Raw genomic sequence first — 17971 nt, forward strand, 5'->3', positions numbered from 1 at the left:
AACCACCCATAGTAAACACTGAATGATCCCAAAGTACTCTTCCCCTGCCTCCTGTAACATATCCCATACCCCTAGGCAGTGTCTCCAGCAGTCAGAAGAGTGGTCTGGGGACCAGCCATCATCAGTGCTGGGCGTCATCCCCACACACGGGTCTGGAGGCCCTGGTGAGACAGCCCTGGGAGAGACCATGTGCCTTTCCCTGACTGGTCTCATGTCCCTGGACTTCTTTTTGTCTGTCAAGATGTGGGCTTTATCACACAACCTGGAATAGGAGTTCTTCCATACTTGATTCCAATAATTTTTGTGGATCAGTTTGATGGCTGAGACATGAGGGGACCCTGTAAATAATTTCTAGGAACTGAGGACAAATATTCACCTTACCAGTCTATGGCAAGTCCCTGAAGTCAGCCTTTACAAAGCAACTGGAATACTACAGGCAAAAAATTCACCAGCTCAGACTTACTTAATCTTGAAAGGGGCTCTGTCATTGTGAACACAATGAGGAATCAAATATACCACAAGAGACCTGAAGCAAAAATCTCCCAAGGCCATGTTCTCACACAAGGAGTCCCATAAATTAGAGCAAAAGCAGACGGCAAGATGACATGTGATATTTGAAAAAAAATACAAGAGGCTTCATAGTTTATATCTCTGTGCCCGAGTTTGCATTACCATTCAAGTATGCAAAACCTGGGTAAATACAAAAGGCATCAGAGTTGCTAGGTCAGGACAATTACTCCTAAAATAAAGAGCAAGACTGCAGTAGATTACCAAACTACTCTTTTGCCCGAAAGTAGAAGGGATTGCATTATTTTTGGTAGAGATTTGTAGGTCACTGTTGTAAAGACCTGCACATTTGGATTAAAACACTGGGAATCAAGAAAATCTCACTGCTCCAAAGTCTAAATAGCTCAACCACATGAGCTTTTGTAGTTGGTTCCCAGAATATCCCTTTGCTGCCTAGGCCACAGTTTTGGTAACAACTCTTGTCTCCTCTGAGGCAAGCATCACATGCATCAGATATTACAAGCCTCCCACTCCATGCCTTTAACATGGAGGCAAAAGCTGTAAATAGTTTTGTCTGCTTTGTCTCAGGCTATTTTCAAATGCATACAAAGGCAGTTCCTGTTGGTGTCCAATGGCCCTTACACATCTCCTTGCAATGGCATCCACAGGCAGTTTTTCCCAGACAGCTCTGGGCTGGGCCACAGTGGTCTGGGTCATAGAGATCTTGTAAGTATTTGAAATTCCCTTGCATAGCAACATCCACTGCTACTTAATAATTCTTTTATATTTTTTGAGAAAAAACAAAGTAGGGTGAGGAGTACCTGCTCGGGAGGCTCTGATGCTTGGAGCCACGTGTATGATGCACTTGAGCCTTTGTTATACAGGAACACTCAGACTGTGGAAAATGTGAGGCTTCTGCATTCTGCAGTATCCTTCTTCCCCATATCCCTACCCCCCAACAGGGTCCTCAGTTGTCCATACAGCATGTGACATGCCTTGCACCCCCACAGCCTCTGTCCCCATGGTTGCACCCCATGGATAAACAGGGACATCTTGCTGGGGCTGGGGCATGACCAGGTATTGCTGCAGAGTGGGAGGGCAGCCAAGGTACACACCTGGGAGGAGCTGAGTCACAGAGAGACAGACTCCTTGGCTCCAAGGTGCTGCTGAACAACACGTGTGGTGGCCCTAACCACCTTTCAAAATGGTCCTCAGACCTCTTACACTATAAAGGTAACACACTTCCATTTCAAATCTGTCACAGTGAAAGCAGTGGGGAAAAGCTCTCCACTACTTTGGCCAGTGAGATATATCAGAAGGAAAACTAATATTCCTTCTGTATCCTCTATTTATGTAGTAAGTTTAGCATTTGCATAGACCCTCCTGAGGAAGAAGAGATTCCTCCAAATGGTAATGGAGCAAAAAGGAAGGGATAAAACTGGAATTTTTTTCTCCAGAAAATATGCAGTTTCAATAAAATTCTTACACAAAATATTTCAGTATCATTAGTGCTAGGAAAAAATGAAATCTCGTCTGTTTTAAAGTAACCTCCAGTTCTGTTATTATGGGGGGTTTTCATGTAAATTATTGTAAAATACTGTTGCTGTTGTGAATTCATCTTTCTGGCTGCTCTGGCAGATATCAGCTTGGGGGCCACCAGAACTCCTCTGTTTGAAGTGCATTACTCTATCTTGCAAAAGGATTTTCTATTATTGTAAGGTACATTTGTGCTGCAGTTAAAGCATTTCTACCCTGAGGTAGTGTCAGAATGGCATTATCCAGAAATGCAGCCATGACACAGCAATGGTCTTGTTAAATGCTGAAGAAAAGATATTAATATGCTAGAGTGCTGCCTAGGGAAGGGGAAAGAGCTGCACCATCTTGTACCCACTGTACAGTGCACTGCCAGCAAACCCTCTTCTTGCTGTACTGCTCTGCCCTGCCTTCTGTGGTGCCTTTGTATGCCCTTAAAATCTTTTAGCCCAAGGTGTAAAAAAGTCCTGTCTGATGATTTAGACTCAATATGATCTTTTGTTTTCGATGGTTAAATGTTCCAGGAGCATTTTCCTAGAGCACCTGAAACTATTTTTAAAAGGTAATTCACAGCACACCATTTTCTAGGTTCCCCTTTATTTAAAATACGAGAAAGTACATCCCAAAGTGCTTCCACTCATGAAACACATATGAAAATAATGTAATAATAACCCAAGAAACTGTGCAAGAAACTTTCCATGCCTGTATACCTCTTCTTTGAGCAGAGGAGCTGAAGTGCTTGACTGTTTCACAGATCCCTCAGATCCACAAGGAAGGGTATAAGAATTCCCCAGGAGAGTTTTCTTTCTCAATTGTTGCTTCTTTCTCAAAAATGTATGCCCAGCTTTATTAATGATCACTAATCACATATGAGCCACTACAGAAGGCTGTCAACTTCACGCCTGCAATCCCAGTCCCTTATGCTGACATCAAAACCAAAAACTTCAGTCACACGATCTACAGAGGCATGGATACCGTGAGCCACTGACCAGAGGTAAGGTCTTCTGGACCTGTGAAGTGGAAGAAACAGCGGTGAATAGGAGTGTGTGAAAGCCCCAGGGAGAACTGGCACTCTGCTGCAGACACACAGGAAGACACTGCACCTGCCTCGGGGAGTCCCTGGCCCCAGAGAGCAGTGGTGCTGAGCTTCAGCTGCCAGAAAGCAGAGAGAAAGTAAATGCAAGGTTTGCCACTGGCAAAGCCATTGATAAATGCTATCTTTCTGCATAAGAGTAAATCACAGGCAATGTAAAATTCTGTACTGCAAGAGATGCATGAGGCTTTTCACAGCCTCATTCAGTGACTCTCTTCCCTCTCTCCCAGCCCCTGAGCTGTATTACAGAAATACAGTTTCTGTATTTACACTGTGCTTTATCCTCTTGCTAAGCATTCCCTGTTAGCCACCTTAGCTGACAAAGTACTGAATTAAACAGATCAGAGGTTTGACTGACTGTTGCTGTTCTTATGATGCCTTCTCACCCAATTTGTATCACTTGCCCAAAAGACAAGGGTCACCTCTCCCTGGCTCTTGCACTTGACAGATTGTCTGCCCCTTGCTAAGTAGTATTAACTGACCTGTCTGCATATATTTTGCACTCACATTTTCACAGAGAAAGAAACAAAAATTATAGCAAAGCCTTGTGAAATCAAGCTGACAATTCCTATAAAATCCCCTCTCAGAAAGAGCAGTCTATATCCTGACCCTCCGAAACCCATGACAATAGTATTAAACTAAATATTTTAGCATTACCTCTATTTAATTTGCTTTTCACAGTTTTCTGTTACAGTACCTATGGTGATGCGTCCATTTGGTGATGAATTCCCAGCACAAGTTTAGCATGTTTCCTGTAGTTAAGACTACTCTCAGCAGGCAAAACACATGGCCAAAAGTACCTTTTGGGGAGATGGACCGAAACGCAGAGGCCCATTTCTTTGTATTCATTCATCTAGAATGATGTCTCCCTGCAGACCATCGCACTGACTGCAGCCTCACCTCGCCTGGAGCCGTGGGGGAAAGGCACACAAAAATCCCTCTGACATTCAGTGAGAGGCTGGAGTGAAGAGCAGCTCCCGAGCTCCCTGCCTGCGTCGAAGCAGCCAGAGCCACTTCCAAAAGCTACACAAAAGAGCCTCTGTCACTGCTGATGAGAGATCCTTTGGAAGCTTAGGAGTCGTGACTGGCAGCATTTCATATCTGGCCATCTTTAGGTTTGGACAAGAATGGGAAAGAAGAAAGAGATGGGAAAGGAGAGAGCAGGGGAGAAAAAAGGTAGGATCAGCTCAGAGCAGCTCTGGCTAAGAGCCTGTCACAGCAACATGCATTTTGCATTACCTCATGTGTAATATTTTTTGCTTTCATGCTTTCTTATCAACATGGAAATTTCCAGTTTACTTTTGACCCTTTCAGCAGAAAGTGGTCAATTTCTCTCAGCTAAGAAGGCATGTTTTAATTCATTATTAAGAAATACAAAACTTTCTCAGTGTAAAGGTACATTGTAAACATAATAAACCTAAACCAAGAACAAGCAGTTTCATCTTAAAGAATGTATGCATTGCTGCTTTCTGTAGGAGGTTACAGATAAACTGCAAATAAACGGATTATGTTTGATTATGAATACTCCCAGATTTTAAAAAATTCTAATTCACTTCTTAGCTTCTATTGTGGCATGATTACAAAATATTTTTACGTCTCTATATCTTGCTTTTTCCACTTACAAACCATACAATTTTCTTGTTGAAAACAGTAAAAATGCTGTAGCTGATTCATGCACAACAGTAAGCATTTGTTCTTTAAAGATGAAAAACATTCTAGAAGTTAAATGTTAACAAATTGGTTCCCTTAAGAAGTTTTCCTTCACAACTCTCAGCTTCATTTTTCCATAACATAGAGACAGAAAATCTTCTTTTCATGTCTCCGATCAACTCTTTTTCTGTGTATTTTTGTTATTCTCTCTTATTCAATTAGGTGTCTTTTAGTGTGGCTGCAGTGGCACAAAATGACTTGAAAAATAAATTAAGCTTTCATTTTCAAGTATTTGAATACAAAAATAATCAACAATTCATTATTTTAAAAATATTTTATGATTATTTATTCTGTTATTTTTCTCTTCCTCTCTTTAAAATGCATAACTTTATTCTTATGAGCTAAGAAAGAATCTTAATATTCTATTTCAGAGGGAAAGTAAGTGCTAAGTGATCAGTTTTAAAAAGATTCAAGGAAATACTCTTCACATCTAAAATAGGGGTGGGGCATGATTCACTCAAGCCAAAGCAGGAATGGTAGAGAAAGAAAAAAAGCCCAAGAATTTTTTATTCTGTCACATGTTTTAAAACTTTTAATCTTGCTTTTTGGAACATGTCAAGCTGTCACTTTCTTGAAGTATGCTTCCCAATGCTTTCAACACTTGCACTTTTGTCATAAACCCATAGGAATTCATAATCTTATTCATTACTTTACTATTACAGGCTCTCTTATGAAGAGCTGGGCACGGGGACTGCCTGGCCATAGGCTCTGATGCATGCAGCTCGAAGGTGATGATATATGTCCAGCCACAAAGCCCTGCTGGGGTGCTGCTGTGCCTAAATTCCCACCCAACGAGGCCAAGCAGGGCTCAGCTGCCTCCATCTCAACCACACCCTGCTGGAGGGGTCCACTGCCACTGGAGGAGGCCACTGCCACACTCCCCTGGCTATGAGCCACCTTTCTGGGAGCTGCCAGTCCACTCCATTCTCCAAATAGCTGATGCTGGTCTGGATGTGGAAAAAAATGGGTGTGAAGGGAGGAACAGTAAGGAAGGTTGGCTATCCCTAGACTAGCGCTTTCATTTCATTCTAATATATGAACACCTCAAGACAAAGGAAAAAAAAAAGAAGTGAGAAAAATATTTCAGCAATTTCCCCTTTCTCCTACAGTTCACACAGGAAAGTGAAATTAAACCACCTAGGGATTAATTTAATGGGTGAAGATATAGGGATTTTTATTTTACATACTTAAGTAAGTAACAATGAATGCTGACATTTTTCTTTAAGGTCTAAAATCTGCCCTCAAATTGTTAGGAGTAGTTGGGTGAAAGGCTGTATGGTGGGAGAGACAGAGAAGACTGAATTACCACCTCTCTTAGCCTCAGGAAAAAAATAATAAAATATTAAAGCCTATGAATATAATTTATTTGTGACTTGCCTACAACTATTGTGCTCACTGATTTCACTTAATGTGCGCTGGCAGAGTACGTCAGCCTGGCAGAAGTGCTGCTGCATTACGGTGCACTGACTCCATTAAAACACTGCACAGCAGCTAAACTGGGGCAGCCCTGCCCTCCTGAAATCCTCAGCTGGCCCCCATGACCCAGGAGAGAAGTCAGCCCCAGAAGAGGGAAAGTGCAGGCAGGCTGCCCTCCAGTGCACACCTGCAGGAGACTCCCTTTGTCAATATGACACCCCAGCAGCTCCTCCTGCAAGGGGACTGGCTCTTACCCTGCCAGGGATATTGTGCCCCTGGGAACAGCATCTCTAGCCCTGAGCAGAGCCACTCTGGTTGCACAACCAAGTTGTGCTCGCATGAACATAGCTTCTTGGTTGTTTTAGAATGATCAGACAAGTGAACAATCAAAACACAGCAGCCACTGAAAGAAGACTTGACAGGGCTCAAACACACCCATTACCTCTGCCATAATTCTCTTGACGAAGACAGAGAGCCATGACTGAAATCCAACCCCATCAGCACCAAGTCAAATATTTGCCATCTTTCCAGGCAGATCCTACCTGGTGTCCAATCTGGCGCCAGCCAGACTTCTGGATATCAGCTGATGACACATCATAAAAAGCCAGAAGCAGCAATTCTCTCACATGCAAACAGGTACTTATTAACATCTGCCTGTTGTGTCTGACACAGTGCAACATGTCGTGTATTCTTTCTGAAATAAGTACACTCAAGCACCAAGAGCTTTTGTTAAAATTATCATTACTGTTAATAGCTAGGAACATTAGGGCACTTACCACCAGCCAGCTGCATCCCACCTGAGAACTTCTGCTGGGAACACAAGATGGGTGGCTCAGCTCTCCTCTTCCTCTAGGACTTTGTTCTTCCTTCTCATGACTATTCAAAAATCACGTCATCATTGCAAGGTTCTATTTTGCTCTATTATAGCTCCCAGTTTCTGCTGAAAGTTTAGGAGGCAAAGATAATTAATTTCACTTAAATAGCCCAGGACCTTTATTTTGGACTCACAACATTAATAAATATTCATAAAATTCACAAAAGCAGTATTACTTTCTCTCTTCTATCCTGTATCAAAAATACAACCTAACTTTTATATAGCCATTTCAGTCACAACACTTTACATTGCAGGAATTACTAATCCTTTTTTGAGGTGCAGAAAAGCCAAGCACCATGCCCAGGATAGCCAAGCTAGTGTGACACATACAACAGTGAAACCCAGATCTACAGCACACAGGAGCTTTTCTCTGCAGCACAGCAGAGCTGCAACAGGGTCCCACTACTGAAGGGCTCCTTTAGGATCTTACACAGGATAAATAAATACAATTTCCCACTAACACTCTAGGCATTTCCAGCTAATAAGCTGTTCTTTGGTTAGTGTAGCAATGTCAAGAGATCAGTTTAAAAAGTTTGGCACCTAGAGCCACAATTAGGCTCAAAAAGACGCTGCCCAAACTGTCAGAGGCAAATAACACATCTTGCTTTCTCTTGGCTTGCCCAACTGCCAAGATAAAAGTTACATCCCTAGCAGATGTCACCCAAGTCAAAAAAGATTGTTCTTTACTCTAAATTCACATTGTTCCTAGCATATGGGATTAAGAGCTGTGATAAAGAGCTTTGAGTCTGACTGTGGGAACCATATCTTTTTTTGTCTGATCTGAGCAACAGCTGACTTCTCTGGACGTCTCTCTTTTTTTCATCCAAGCACCTAATTGTCTTGGAAAAAACAACCTGTTATCAACTTAAACAAAACAACTGCTCTCCGGAACAGACCAATAAAACAGAATTTATATGAGGAGCTGTAGGTTTATTTGCTACTGGTTTAAACTGGTTGTTCTATTTTAGAAGAGTATAATTTTTACTGGGTTTTCCCCCCGTTGGAATGAGTATTGACTCCATTGTCATAAAGAAGGAGCTGCATTGTTTAATGTGGCCGTTAAAAAGGAGGTTTATAGACCACATGACCACAAGAGTTCACTCGGGTCTCGTAGTAATTAGTAGAAATGGGTGCATAGCAGCAGTTCACAACATGCTGCTCTTGTTTGACCCTTTTGCCCTACATTTTCGACCACTTTGAGTTTGTTTCATGTAAATGTCTCTAAAAACTGACCTTCATTGCCCTCTGCTGGCTACTCCATTTCTCACTGCACCGCGCAGAGGAGAGGATGCGCCGTGGATTATCCCGGGTCAGTAACCGAGTGCAAGCAGCCGCTCTCACCCTCTCCTACCCGGTAGGAGGGCAAGAGAATTTAAAAAACACAAGTGAAAACTTAGGGGTTGAGCTAATTCCAGTGTAATGATTGAAAAAAAATAGTACAATAATAAAAACAATATTTAAAATAATTATTATAATAATAGTGATAATAATTATAATAATGATAATGATAATGATAATGATAATGATAATGATAATGATAATAACGATAACAATAATGAAAATTATAATTATAATTATGATAATTATCATGCAAGAGAGGGAGAGAAATAAAACCCAAGACAAATTCTTTACAAGACAATTTTTCACTACCCACTGACCAATGCACAGCTTGTCCCTGAGCAGTGGTTGGTTCATCCCAGCCAACTCCTCCCAGTTTATATACTGGGCATGACATTCCATGGCATGAATATACCTTTGGCCAGTTCGAGCCAGCTGTTCTAGCTATGCTTCTTCCCAACTTCTTGTACACCTGCTCACTGGCAGAGCATGGGAAACTTAAAAGTTCTTGGCTGAGGGTAAGCAGCATTTAGCAACAACTATAATAACGTTAACAACATTTTTCTCATAACAAACCCAAAACCAGAGCATTGTGTCATCTACTAAGAAGAAAATTAATTCAGTCCCAGCTGAAATCAGGACAGATATAGCTGAATAAATTACGGGGCACCCGAAGAAGGCTACTAGACATAGCATCTGTCTCGGGGACTGCCAGAAACAAAGCTTAGTCTAGCTTTGCTGTCTACTACAGCCACTGATTAAGTACTGAGCTTAATGCACACTTGCCTATAGGTATATTATAGCAAGCACACTACCACATAGGGCAGAGATCTTTTCTTAGGAACAGCCAGTAAATATTTTTAAACCAAAATAAAGTTGTTTTAAAAACCATGTTACTTCAAACCTGTATAATAGAGCCTTCTCTGATAACCCAGCAAAAAGGCAATCACTGTAACTCATCAATAAATGTGAAAAACCTTTCTTAATGCCTGCATTTAAAACAACTGTATTTCAGAATCAGTGAAAAAATAGTCCATTTCTGCAATACCATAATGTGTCTGTTAGTGTTTCAAAGGAACTGGTCAGGAAACACTGCAGAATGCTAGCCAGACCTGGATTACTGACAGCTATTTTGTCTCATGTCAACACTGAATGGTACTTGTTGGTAATAAGGTGATTTATGTGAAAGGTAGATATGGGGAAATCCAGCCTCTTATACATTCATTTTCATGAACCCAGGGAATTGAGCATTTGGTTGATAGGGAGAGCTAAAGGGCCAAAGCAATAGCGAGCACTGAAGCAGAGCTCGTCTTTTAGCAATAAAGAGCATGATGGGCACTGGAGGACTAAATACCTTTACTTCCTTTGTGGTTGTCTTTACTGCACATATTTCTTGAGCAAGTACATCTTTGTTGTGCCTCCTCTCATGAGCAGCTAATTCACTAAACACTGAATAAACTCTTCCTTCATACAATCTCCATGTGTTTAGCAGGTGGTGATATCACATTCTGTTGGAAGCTGGCTTTGAAAGAATGATGAAAATCCCCATTCTCACAGAGATAATGTAGCTTATGACTCTCTGGCTCTTTTATTTTTTTTAGCCATATCCTTTTCCTAGAAAATAGTTCTAAATTTTTTTTACTAAATAAAAGGTGGCATATCTGGTAGAGCACCATGTATGCATTTTTCATGAAGCAGGATGATTATATTACAGAAGTTGAACTCTACAGGTACTTTGTGTAGCAAAAAGATTTTAAATTGGGAGAACAGAACATTCTGGGTGCCTTGGATTTTCAGCAATTAAAAGAATATCACAGTGCAGTGAACACAGCCAACTGTGTAGCAGAGTTTTAATTTTTATATTAGAAATAGAAGGTTACATTAAATAATAAAAATAATGAAGAAAGAAAGAGGGGACAGAAAAGAAAGTTATATGAGTCATGCCTTGGAATGGAGAAGTGGGTATTTCTCTTGTTCTGCCTGAGTTCCCCTTCAAAATTAACAGTGACAGTACCCTGTATTTTTCTTTGAAATTGTTTGAAGACACACAAGACTGCATCCATTTTCCCATGGTTCATCAGTTGATTTTACCAATGCTGTCTATAAATTTCAAGCAAGTTACTGGGAAAATCTCGAGATTCTTCTGGGTTTGACAGGTGAGATAAGATTTTCACATGAGATCTCCAACTTCCTTGTGCACAAGAAATTAAGAAAAGTCCCTCCGTGTAGCAGTCATAGGGTCTTTTAATGCCACATACTCCATTTCCTTTAAAGGAAAGACAGAGACAGAGGTTGCTCCTCTATTGAATTCACTTTACAGTAACAAGTTTATACAGTGCCCTGGTTCCTGTCCCTTATTTATCATCATTGAGACTTAGACCATTCTCGATCCATTAGTGAGTATTATGCCGTAAGACAAAAGACAGGCTTTTGGTTGGAGCAATAGATGAGACATGAATGACAGTTTACAGGGAAGGTGCTCAGCCTGCAAGGATCTTCCAGGCTTCCAGAAGTCTTTTCTGAAGACTTTGTGAATAGATTCCTGGAGAATAATAAAAATCTCTGTTGGCTTCCCAACATGTCTCCAGTCAATGAGCTACAAAATGAAGTCACAAGGTTAAACCTTCATTCATCTTATTCCCTATGGTCTAATTTGGCGGTTAAATCTACGCATCTTGAAGGAGAGAACAGCTGTACTCAGTCTTGAGGGCTGCATGTGCCTAGAAATGTGAAATAATCTCTGCTCTAGTTCAACAGACTGTCAGGTTTTTCTGTCTGAGGATGAGTCAGAAGTGAACAGCATAGTGTGGGCAGAGGAAGGCTCCTCAAAATGAGGCAACACTGAAAGTGGCTACAGTCAAATTCTTCAGTATCACGATGGTTTCCCACCTATGACTCATCTGTCTGTTTTGCCCTAACCACGTATCTGCTTCACAGAGTCCCAGAAGGGAACACTTCCCATCACACACCTCCTGGGTTTGAAAATAAACAGGCAGCATGACCTAATGCTTCATACCCAGGACAACTTAACCTTAAGAAATTATATCCTTGAAATGATGTGCTCCTGGAGATCGTTATGAAAGGCATGTTAGAAAGATAAACATCTCTCCAGTTATCTGACGTTTTGTCTTTACATATTCAGGATTCTGAACACTGATTGGAGTTAAACGCCAAAATTTATGTAAGATGCATTAGGGACTTTTTCTAAGAAAACTGAAACATCTTGAAGAGTTGAAAGTAAAGCATTTACACTCCCAGGAGATAACACAGTGAGACTATAAATTCTTCCCTGTCATTAGAACTGAACATTAGAATCCCTGTCCTGTTCAAGAAAACCCACAGAAATGGGAAATGTCATTTATGAATAATTATCCCTTTTTCTTGGCTCTTACTCATGTTACCAAGCCATCTGTAAAAATGGCCCCACCCCCATCAGAGCAAAGGAAAAAGAAAATTTATTTTTGACAAGATGACAAAATGTCAGGAGGGGTCCTCAGCAGGATCCCAGGAAACTGATTAAAAAGAAGACAGACTTCTTTTTAAAATTGTATGAAATCTGATTTTCTACTGATATCCCATGGTTTTTCCTATTCCCCATTAGTCTGGAATGGAAAATGTTCAAAGGATCTTGCCGTGAATATGCTTCCTATAGAATAATGAAAATTGCTGCTTCCATCTTGAGAGCAACATGAGCCTGCTATACATTAAAACAACAGACAATAAATGAAGTTTCCATGCGAGTTCTGGAAAAGGGAAATGTAAGCTCACACTCATGTCTCCCTTATCCCTTTTAATGTCAATTCATGAAAAAAATGTAGAAAAAAAATGAGTGGAGGATGATGAGTCTGAGGAAAAGTTTCTGAAAATTCTGGCTTCTCTAACAAACATCAATTCAACAACACATCATTAGTTCAAAAAGACCCCATCCAAATCAGTGAAATCAGTGGGAAAGCTCCCAGTTGGCTTCAGCAGATTTGAGTCAACAAGAATGCAATTAAAATGCTTCTTTGCTTTTTTCAGTGAAATCACTTCTTAAATAAAAAATTGCTTTGTAATGAAAAATTGCTTTTTACAACAGCGAAATTGTGTTGGGACTCCTTGTTTTCATTTATGTGCTTTTCTTTTTTGGCGGAGTAGGCTATAAATAAATATATTTCATCTCACTCATCCCCCAAACTTTTTAATTTCACTTCTTCATTTTTTACTGGAAAACAAACACATGAAATGACATGAAGTAGAGGTGGGTGCTGGAAAGTAATACTGTGATCAGATCAGAGGCCCAGCTGGAAACCTGGATGCCTACCAGAAGTAGGGGACAAATGATCCCAGAGGAAGTGAGCTTAGCCAGTTCTTACTTTTTCATTGTCCCAGTAAGTAAGTCCTCTCTCCATTGCTTTTTTTTGATGTTGCACATGAGTGAATTACAGAAGTGCAGAAATCATGCTACATGGAGTCTAAAAAACCTCAGAGATACTACAAATGTGCTGGCAGGATTGCTAGAGCTGAAACAAATACTACATTTGAGCAGAAGGAGAAAGCATCAGCTGTTCCTTGGTCAGCTACACATATATAAGGACCACACGTGGTCACCCACGACAGCCTGAAGAATTCCCCTTCATCATTCGTCCCTTGTCTGTGTATTCAATTTTGTGAAAAACATTGGAATATTGGAGGATCACCTTGCTGAGCTCTCTGTAATTTTGTTCTTCAATGGGAGGCACCACATACACAAAACTGACCTATCTTCAAAAAGTGAAACACAATTGCAGAAATGTTAAACTCCTGGTTTCCTGAATGCGCTCAGACAGGTACAGTGGTGGCAATTATCTATGTACTTTTAGACATGCTCTTATTTAGAAGGAGAAGATTACCAGTTGGATTGTTTTATTTGGTGTCCACACTGCAAACTATGGAGCACTCAATTCCAAAGTCGAAGGATATTTTCTGAAGGAACAGCAGTCTGTGGTCAGGCCATGCAAAAGGTGATTTATCTGAAGCACTGCAGCCCACAGAAAGGACCAGTGCTGGAGGAGTGAGAAAATTGTAAGGAGTGCGAAGCAGCAGAAAGGGGAGCAGCAGAGAGGAAATCTTCTGGACTGTCCAGAAATTCTTATCCCCCATCCTCCCTATACTTCTTGGGGTGAAGAGGAGGAATAGGAGATAGAAATGAAGAGTGAAGTAAGTCTGGGGGAAAATGGGCAAGTAGGGAGGAAAATACTGATTTATTTTTTGGTTTTGCTTTTCATTATATAAATACATTCTCATTGGAAATAAATTCATTTTTTCCAAGTAAGGTCTGTTTTGCCTGGGATGTTAGCTGGATGTCAGCTGGAAGTGATATACCTCAACAAGAATTTTAATTCTATTTTCTCCCCCTCTAAGAAGAGGAAGTGAGTGAGCAGCAGTGAGCGGGAGGGTGTCTGGCTGCTGGCCATGGTCCACCCACCACAACTGAACGTTTTCTGTTGGTACTGGTTATCAGTTGCACTGCATAGCTGTCTCAAAGCTCCAGCTAAAACATGAGTTATTTTATTCAAGATGTTTCATACATAAATCTCTTCTCAGTCTTTGCCAGCCACAAAAGGTTAATAAGATGTAAGCTAAATCACTAAAAAGTAATCTCCAAAAAAGCATTAATGTCATTATTTTTCACTTTCCTTTCAAGTCTTATAAAGTGTTGCATGTATTTCACACTATCTGGCCATCCCCTAAAGAACAGCCTTCAGCCTTGTGTTTAGCATTACTAAAATCTGGAGTAAGAGTGTCTTTTTTTTCTTTTCCTCCCCTCCAAATGTACTTTAATTAGCAAAGTCTTCAAGCCTTGAGAAGAGATTTACTGCATGTCAACACATGAATTCATGTTATTTGAGTCCATAACACTTTCTCTGTTAATTCATAGCCATAATTTATTACATTCAAGCATCCTATTTGTTTTGCTAACTACTGATGCATATTGGCCAAACACATTTGCTGAGATCTCTGTTTAATGACAGGGTTCATGAACAGAGCTGAGAGTTGGGAAGCTCTGGTGATCTGCAGCATCTGAAGACATTATACCCACAGAAAGCAGGACAGATCCTCAACATTTTTATCCCACTCAATATGTCTCTGTTCTGAGTTGCATTTATAAACCCACTTAGCTGAGTAGTTTTCACTGCAAGAGCTAAGATATGAGTTAAAGCCTCACACCTTAACCACAGTAAACCAAATTAGAACTGGCTACCTGGCAATCACTTTAGAAGGTCAGAAGTGACTGTACTTAATGCCAGCTACACTGCTCCTCTTTGAAGCTGTGACCAGCATAAATTATTCTGTTCCTGCTGCCTCCTCTTTTGCCCTCCTGTAACAATCCTTTATTTAATGTGAGGAAAAATATCTCTCCATCCAAACTGACATGGTTACTGCCTGGAACAAGGTGTTTGTCACTTTTCAAGGTAAATCAGGTTTCTGAGGTCAAGACACTGAATGGGTTATACAGGTAACATCCCAGTATATACTGGAAACTTCTACATTTATTCAACACTGTAGTGTTATGTTTCCTGAATACTGCCATATATCTTAAAAAAGATGCAAGATTATTATACTTTCTGTGCATAGAGAAGTAAGTGAAAAAATGTTTGTTTTCCATATGCAAGAACTCTATGAACTGTTTTTTCTCTAAATGCCTTTAGAGTTCCATGACCACATGTGAAAATGTTTCCTGTCATCCCTTCATGTTTCCTATAAAAATCCAATATGCTACCACAAATGTCAAAAATGAGGCCATATAGTTTCAATTACTTGTTTCAAGAAGATGCCTTTTCAATCACAACTTCATACTTAAAGGGCAGCTGCTTGGGTCACATTACACGTCAAGAGGCAGACTTCATGATTATTGAAATTTTCTGTGTGTGTAAAGCCTCAGAAGGCAAGGAAAATCAGACTGCCTACATAAAAGAGCATTTCATTGTGAGAATTACTTCAGATACATAGGTTACCACCGAGAGTATGGATATCTTGATAAGAATATCCCTCTAGTTGACAGTTTCTTTTCATTTGATATGTATCACTGGCTAGAGCTCCATGGATCTGCAATTACACCATGCCAATGTTCCCAGCTGAGTCAACAGGGATTAATAGATATGAATTCTTCATGGCCAAAGGCAGCACCTTCTAAATTCAGTGAAGTCTCAAGGACAAAGAAGAATTTAGGATAAGATTGTTGTTTTCTGTGATATAGCTAAGAACTTAAAGAAAATGTAAGCAACAGGCCTTGTAGATGGCCACATATATGTACTTTTAATTTTTCAGTTTCTTTCCATTCAATCTAAAAAGCTCATTCTTGGAGTCAGAAGGGTCTGGAAACCATGCAACACATTAGAAACATGAGACACCATTGTGGTAGAGCTAGGAAATCTTGCTGAGGTACACCATATAAGCCAAATCTGCCAGGCAGACATGGATTTGTATTACTTAACTTCTATTAGCTCATTAATAAACTCCTGAAAAACTGGGATAACACAGCCTGGATGTAGAGCTTGCTGGTGAGGAGGCTACAAAGAAAGGAAGGCTCCTTTTCCTACCTGTAGTCTCTAACAGAACTGGGGGCATCCATGAACAAAGGCTCTCCTGCTTACTCAAAAGTACATTCCCTGTAGACCCACAGTGAACTTCTCATTAGCTGAATAACCCCACAAACAGGACTCTTCATTGCCTGTTTCCAAAATCTCTTTCTCACCCTGCCTAAATGTAAGGTGTTTTTGTAAAGCTGAAATCTGCCCCACAGGAGCAGGTACAGACCTCCTTCTGTAGGTTCCCTTAAAACTGCTCATTTATTCACACAATTACCTAAACCAACAGCAGTACCAGGGATCTCCTCCACCTGTGGAAGCATGTGGAAGAGCTGACAGTAACCAATGGCATTAACAAATCAACTCAAACTTTAAATCCTTTTATTAAAAATTAAAATAATCCTTCCTTCTCTCATAACAAGAATTTTTTTTTTTTTTTTTGAGCCATGAAAAATGTTGCTTTTTGCATCAAAATACTGCCATAGTTCTGAAAATAAGTCCTGTCTAGACATTTTTAGACATACCTATACTTGATTCATCACTAAAAAAAAATTAGGGCACCTTGTGGTAAATGCAGTTTGGTTGATACAGGTAGTGGTTTGCAAGACTTCTCTTGTACATCCTGTTCGCTGAACCAAATAAAAATGAAGCAAAGCTAGCTATAAAAAGCTTCAAACAAGTTAACTTTTTGTAGTAGGAAGTGTACTTCTATCTGGGGTGAGGCAGAACTGACTGCACACAGAACTTCCAGGCAGCACTCTTTTTCAGGGTTTTCTGAAAAATAGTTTGCCAGTTAATCTCCATCTCGTTAATTCATATGATTTCTCTTTTTCTCATATGGTTCCTTACCAGCATTGTATGCTAGAAGCTCATATTTTTATACAGTTTATATTTAGACAATTTTTTTTACCACAGCCATTGGTCATGAAAATACAAAGCAATCATTCAGGATGAAGTTTTCACACAATGAGGGACAAATTAAATTAATTAAACATTTCACATGGAAATCTACTATTACAGTTCATCTGTTATAATAAACAGTAATAGTGAAAATATTACTGCTGTATTTTTCAACTTCCCAGGAGTTTCTCTGAAACTGAACTACAGCATAATGTGCCATAAAAACTCCCATGGACTTTACATCTGTGTCAGAACTGTTCAGTGAAAGCTCTGGTGGTCATAACACTGACTGTGAAACAAAATTATAACTGGAACTGATAGATACTATCATCATGACACACAATATTATGAATGTATTACAATTTCCCAGGAGCATAAACATACCATAAATACTGTGACATCATAACATATAAATGGGTATTTCCAAAATAATTTATGAAAGTGATAGTTCAAAGGCAGTGAAAAATGCAGTTCCCGAGACTTATCATGAGCATAAACAAGAGGTATCACCACAGAGTCACAGAAAGGATAGCTCAGGCAAACATGGAGGAAATTATTCAAGCCAATATTACACAACAATATACCCACAGAAATTATAAAATATTGATTAGTTGGTAAAATGTGACATGAATATTGAAAGATTTAATCAATTCCTTGGAAAGCAAAATATCAAAGTCACAAGGACAGAGATTCAAGCAGTATTTCCAGATGTCAGGGATAAGAAGCATGTGAAGCAAATGGTAAATATGATAAAATACCATGAAATATATTAGACAAGTGAATTAAATAAGAGATTACAAGAGAGCGACATAACTTTTTTTGTTTGCTTTTTTTTAGTTCCTAGAAGTTGGTCATAAGTAACCTACCTTGGATCTTTACTTTTAATGTAGAAAAGATGAAGCATTATCAAGATGTTCACACATTTTAAGATGTTACGGAGAAGATGGAGGAAAAAAAAGTAATTTTGAAAGTGACATTCTCAATCATTTCTTCACGGATGCAAATTATATAGAACAGTAAGCAGAGGAGATAGGCACCTTTCTTCAGTGA

The 17971-nt window shown here is 39.8% G+C and overlaps 1 protein-coding gene and 2 long non-coding RNA genes across 3 annotated transcripts in view; 1 reads left to right on the forward strand and 2 right to left on the reverse strand.

Annotated features, from left to right (window-relative positions):
- Window positions 1-17971, forward strand: part of AGR3 (anterior gradient 3, protein disulphide isomerase family member) — a 160052-nt gene that overhangs the window by 122354 nt on the left and 19727 nt on the right. The window lies entirely within an intron of this gene.
- LOC144245881 (uncharacterized) lies at window positions 2621-4181 on the reverse strand. Its single transcript, XR_013339451.1, has 2 exons — window positions 4034-4181; window positions 2621-3050 (listed from the first exon to the last, which is right to left on the reverse strand). It is a non-coding gene; the product is annotated as an uncharacterized LOC144245881 (long non-coding RNA).
- LOC110474692 (uncharacterized) overlaps window positions 7174-17971 on the reverse strand; it is a 36956-nt gene continuing 26158 nt past the window's right edge. The window contains exons 2-3 of the long non-coding RNA XR_013339452.1: window positions 8367-8480; window positions 7174-7199 (exon numbers count right to left, since the gene is read on the reverse strand). This is a non-coding gene — a long non-coding RNA (uncharacterized LOC110474692). The remainder of the gene's footprint in view (window positions 7200-8366; window positions 8481-17971) is intronic.

The sequence above is a fragment of the Lonchura striata genome, chromosome 1 (assembly GCF_046129695.1).
Source record: "Lonchura striata isolate bLonStr1 chromosome 1, bLonStr1.mat, whole genome shotgun sequence".
Classification (NCBI taxonomy): Eukaryota; Metazoa; Chordata; class Aves; order Passeriformes; family Estrildidae; genus Lonchura; species Lonchura striata.